This window comes from Mustela nigripes, chromosome 16 (assembly GCF_022355385.1).
Source record: "Mustela nigripes isolate SB6536 chromosome 16, MUSNIG.SB6536, whole genome shotgun sequence".
Classification (NCBI taxonomy): Eukaryota; Metazoa; Chordata; class Mammalia; order Carnivora; family Mustelidae; genus Mustela; species Mustela nigripes.
Genome location: NC_081572.1, coordinates 24,001,689 through 24,007,342, shown reverse-complemented (window position 1 = coordinate 24,007,342; position 5,654 = coordinate 24,001,689). Strand labels below are relative to the sequence as shown.

Genomic DNA, 5,654 nt, shown 5'->3' with positions numbered 1-5,654 from the left:
AGAAGCAGGCTCCCTGCTGAGCAGAGCGCCCGATGCGGGACTCGATCCCAGGACCCTGAGATCATGACCTGAGCCGAAGGCAGCGGCTTAACCCACTGAGCCACCCAGGCACCCTAAAAAAAAATTTTTAAATTTATTTATTTGACAGAAAGAGATCACAAGTAGGCAGAGAGGTGGTCAGAGGGTGGTTGGGGGGGGGGAGCAGGCTTCCTGCTGAGCAGAGAGCCCGATGTGGGGCTCGATGCCAGGACCCTGGGATCATGACCTGAGCTGAAGGCAGAGGATTAACCCACTGAGCCACTCAGGTGCTCCCAAAAAAATTTTTTTAGAAAGTAAAATTCCATGAAGTTTCCCATTTCAGAGATCTCATCACCTTCCTGGGATGACTCAGAGGGCACCTAGTGGCTCTCTAGGTATTTGGAATTCAATTGTTTTTGAAATAGGAAACTCTCTTCTACTGAGACTGGTGGGGAAGGGGTTGAGGAGTTGGGAGTGGAGAGCAGCCATGGCTTTGCTTCTCTGCTTCTTACCAAAGCTGAAAATAGAAAAGGCCACAGGGTGAAAGGCTACAAGCATAACCAAGCTAATCTGAACTGGGTCAGTGAGGAGTTACCTCATTTAACTTTTCCTGGAAGGAAGGGATCTACTACTAATTTTTAAGGTCAGTGACCCTTAAAACCCTTTCCTCCCTCCCAGTATCAGATTCTTTGGGGGAAATAGGTTCTGACAATGGCTGGGGAAATCACCTTGCTGTCAAAACAGTCCAGAAAGGACCATTTGTGGAGGGGACAGAGAGGATATGGAAGAAAAAGCAGAATGACTTAAGCATCAACTTCCCCTTCTTCTTTTTTTTTTAATTATTTTTTTATAGATTTCATTTATTTGGCGGAGATCACAAGTAGGCACAGAGGCAGGCAGAGAGAGAGAGAGAGAGAGAGAGAGAGAGGTGTGTATGTAGAGGGGTGGGGAGGGAAGCAGGCCCCCTGCTGAGCAGAGAGCCTGATGCAGGACTTCATCCCAGGACCCTAAGATTATGACCTGAACCGAAGGCAGCGGCTTAACCCTCTGAGTCATCCAGGCGCCCCTCAACTTCCCCTTCTTTAACTGCTCCTTCCACTATAGAACCTGTCTGCCAACCATTTCTAGTTCTGACCATATCCATGGAGGGAAATGAAAAGAAGTAGGAAAAGAGCAAAAGTTAAATTTAGAAGCCTGGAGAGCTATGGAGTCATAAAAAAGCAGGGGGATGAATTAGGCCCCCTAGAAATCATGGGATGGTATTCAACCTAATTCCCTCCTCTTACTCTCATGCCCAAGACTAGCCACATGAGTGATCAGGGAAAACAAACAGGGATGTCCAAAAGCAAGCCACTGAGTAGGGGGAAATAATGCAGAGAGTCTATGGACTGTCAGAAGCACTTTACTCGGACTCTGATTTTTTTTTTCCAGCTCAGTTTCCAAACGGATTAGGGTCCTCAGAGGATGTATGCAATAACGGGCAACATGTTTTAAAATGAGTCCCCCGAACCGGCTTCTGGCTTCTATGAAAACCTGACACATTTTCATCTAATGAGCTTTTCAAGCCTAATATACTAGTCCCAGGACTGTTCCATGAGGGCAGACATTCTCTCACATTCTCCTGAAGAAAAGGAACAGCTAATTCAGCCTCTGCTCAGAGCCAATCTGTAAAATATACTAATATGCTTTTTAGCAGAAAATTTTTAAAAATATTATAAACCTTCCTGGTTCAGGTTCTAACAATGCAAATACACGACCAAGTCAATTCACCAATTTTCCTAAAGTTTTTCCCCTTTGTGTGAACCACGAAGAGGAAATAATCTTATTAAAAAATAACTGATTCTGGGGTGCCTGGGTGGCTCAGTGGGTTCAGCCTCTGCCTTTGGCTCAGGTCATGATTTCAGGGTCCTGGGATTGAGTCCTGCATCAGGCTCTCTGCTCAGCAGGGAGCCTGCTCCCCACGCCCCCCACCTCTCTCTCTTTCTCTCTCTGCCTGCCTCTGTAGCTACTTGTGATCTCTGTCAAATAAATAAGTAAAATCTTAAAAAAAAAAAAAAAAACCAAAAAACAACTTAAGTTCTACCGTAGAGTATGCTCAACATTTTTACCTTAGCCTTTTATGCCTGTGGGCACATGTTTTAGAGAAATCAAAGACTATCAGTAGTTTATCTGGATTAGTTCACAGAAGGAAACCGAATGTTCCCACAGCCAAGAAAGAAATGCAAATAAATTCATCTGGGAACAGTAAAAACAAAAGATAAGCAAAAAAATCCAAACTGCATTTCATCTAATTCCTTCATCCTGCTGATGTAACTTTCTAAACTAGTAGCCATTAGCAAAACGGATGAACTGATTTGAATCTCACTCCTCCCGGCCCTGGAAGAGATGCTTGCTCAAAACCACCCTCAGAGAACCTGGACAGTAGCTCCTAAGGCCCTGAGCAAAAGCAAAGACCCACCGTCCCTTGTCTTTAAATTCTTGAGCTACTTGTTTTGTTTTTTAAGATTTTATTTATTTATTTGACAGAGAGAGAGATCACAAGTAGGCAGAGAGGCAGGCAGAGAGAGAGGGTGGTGCAGGCTCCCCACTGAGCAGAGCACCCTACATGGGGCTTGATCCCAGGACCTTGAGATCATGACCTGAGCCAAAGGCAGAGGCTTAACCCACTGAGCCACCCAGGCGCCCCTTGAGCTACTTGTTCTAAACCCAAATTTCCAAGTTCGTTTTAGTTCTTTACCTAGTATCTTTCAGAGTGCCTTAGAGAACGTGTATACCTCCAGGAGGCCTGTAATACTCCTCACTAACAACTGTTGGGATTGGTTGCCCCCGCTTGTTTGACATCCCACGCCAGCAGTACCAGCAGGAGGAGAGAAGGAAAGAAAAACAGTCATGGGATATGAGATGTGGGCAACCAGAAGAAACTGTGTGAAAGCCTCAACGCTGTGTTCTAATCCTCTCTTTAACTTAACTGAGATGGTACACTTTTTCCTTGAAAAGGGGTGACAGGGCTAACCGCTGAAGTCACATGGGCGGTGACGGGTTTGAAGTGCCTTGGAAAGGGAAACCAGGCTGGGAGCCTAGGGACCTGGGTTCCTATCTTAGGTCTGCCACTAACTAGCTTTGACGTCTTGGCTAAGTCGCACAACCTCCTTTTAGGCCTCAGTATCCTCATCAGTAAAACGCACGGATCAGGCTAGAAAACCTCCAAGAAACCTTCCAGCTATAATGATGATCCTAGGTGAAAGAAAAAGAAAGTGAAAGAGGTTGTTTTAACAGTCTTTCCTTTCATCTAAGGAAATAAGGAACCACGGCATTGTATCAACAAGCACAAAGTGTTTAAAGAGCCCTAGAGGTACTATCTGACTTGAAAGATAATACCTGTTAGGACTATGTAACTCTAATCACCTTTCTTGGGGTCCTTTTCACTCCACAGCTGTCATACCTGCTAAAAGGTAGAGTTTCAGGTAGAGGCCCTTTGGAAATATTTGTGAAAGTGAGGCACCTGGATACTCCCTAATCATGTACTCTACATATAATCTACAAAGACACTGAAAGTCCTCGGTTTTTGATGGTTTTTGCAACCAGGGAAGTAGGTTATAATACACAGCATCTGTATTATTCTACTCAGCACCAGCAATGACCACTTGTTGGCTTGCATCGGGAGCGAAGAATCCAAGTGATAGAAAAAAGTTAACATGCCCGGAAGGCGCTGAAATCTTAATGGGGGAACGTTAGCCCCCAAACGGGGCTCAAGGTAGCGGTGGGGAGGGGCTTCCGGAGATCAGCGGTAAAGAAGCAGGTCATTACTCTCCAGTTGCTCTTTGTTCTGCCTAGAATATCTCCGATTAGAGAAGGCCTCCTCTGAAGGAAAGGGACCCTAGCGATCAGGGAATAGACAGGGAAACTGAGGCCCAAAGAGACGGGAACTTGCCTAGCGTGTAACTCCGCCTCGTAGCAAACAGCGATGTTGATGCCTTCAAGGACAGGGATTAACTACCGAGACCTCGGGCCGCGGGGGGAGGGAGGCGTTGACGCCGTGACGTCAGGACCCCCGACCCCCGTCAGAGGGGTCCCTTCTGCTCAAGGAGCCTGCCACTCGGCCACAAGCACTGAAATCCTGCCCTCCTCCGGAGAAAACTGGCCCTCGACCCTCCAAGGCCGCGGAAGGGGCTCCAGGGGCCCCATGACGCCACACACACACACTGTTACCCTGTAAGGATGAAAGGAAGTGAAAACCGAAACCAGCCGCACCGCTGCCTGCCCAAGGTCCTTTTTGAAGAGTGGAAATCTGAATTTGGAGAACCCGAAGGCCCAACTGCCCCTAAATTGCCCTCCTTCACTCCAGGGACTCACCGGGGGTAGCAGCCGGCGTCGGCGCAACAGCAACAGGGCAGAGCAAGGCACAGGGGCGGGGCTAAAAGCCCAGGGGAGAGCCGATCCCATCTGGCCCCGCCCACTACGTCACAACGGCTACCAAGCCCCGCCCCTGCAGCGGCGCTTGCTGGGACTTGTAGTGCTCAGGTGACTGGGCCCCACGGGTGCTTCGCTGCACTATGTGGTTTTCGTTCATCCGGAAGAGTTCCCCAAGGAGCCTACTTTTTCCCCTAGAATGAGCCGTTTACTTACCTTGAAAAAACAAACAAACAAACAAAAAACAGAAGTTTATTTCTTTCAGTCCTGAACAAGAAAGGGCCATCTGGAGGTCATCTTCATTGTTCTCCTGCCTCTACATAGCACTTCACTAAGAGCCCTACAGATGAGACCCTCTTTGGCATTTAGTCATACTTCACCTGCTCCTAAAGGAGACCCAGCAATCTCCCTGGATGCCCCTGTTTCTGTGTTTCATCTTTCCCTTCCTATAAAGAAATTATTATTTAGCATTAACTCTGCCAAGGTAATGCTCTTAAATACAATAAGAATAAAGTCATTAGAGGGAATGCCTTATCCTTGATAAGTGATCAATCCCTGGCCTGTCTTCAACAAGTATCCTGTTAAGTCGGTTCGGCAGGAATCCCCCTCCCCCACCCTTGATGTCTTTTCTTAGTAATTTTCCACCCACTTGTCCTTATTGTATTTGGGGTTGAATGCAATCTTTATCTATTGTAATGTTCCTATGGCAATACTCCTAGATAAAGCCTCTCTTAGTGGTTTAACAAGTGTCAGAGTAATTACTTCTTTAACACCGCAATTGCTATCTATGGGTGGTTAGAAGTGCCTCTTCTCCAAGGTGTAGTACCCATCTAATTCTGGAAAGAAACTTTCCATGCCATCTAACTGGGGAATTTATGCCCCTGAAGACATTTTACATTTCAGGCAGAAGAATAAGCATTCCTTATACTGCCTTAGCACAAAATTGGTGGCATTCAATTGAGAAGAATGGATGGCGGAAAATAGTAAGCCAGCAAACTTTTACTGGGGGTTCTGTTGAAAGTTCAAATCACCTTCTGTGTCACCAAAATTATGCTCTTCCATTTTAAACTCTGTCTACAGGGATAAGTGTCCTCAGTCTCCTGGATATATCTCCTTTAATTTTACTTACTAGCTTTTTTTTTTTTCTTTTTAAAGATTTTATTTATTTACTTGACAGAGAGAGATCACAAGTAGGCAGAGAGGCAGGCAGAGAGAGAGGAGGAAGC

General features: G+C 46.2%; 1 protein-coding gene across 1 annotated transcript in view; it reads right to left on the bottom strand.

Moving 5' to 3' along the window:
* The window catches only part of CALCOCO2 (calcium binding and coiled-coil domain 2), a 30,778-nt gene extending 26,318 nt beyond the window's left edge, over positions 1-4,460 (bottom strand). The window contains exon 1 of the mRNA XM_059380856.1: positions 4,372-4,460. The gene's annotated coding sequence lies outside the window, so the exon portion shown is untranslated. The remainder of the gene's footprint in view (positions 1-4,371) is intronic.
* Positions 4,461-5,654: the final 1,194 nt, after the last annotated feature.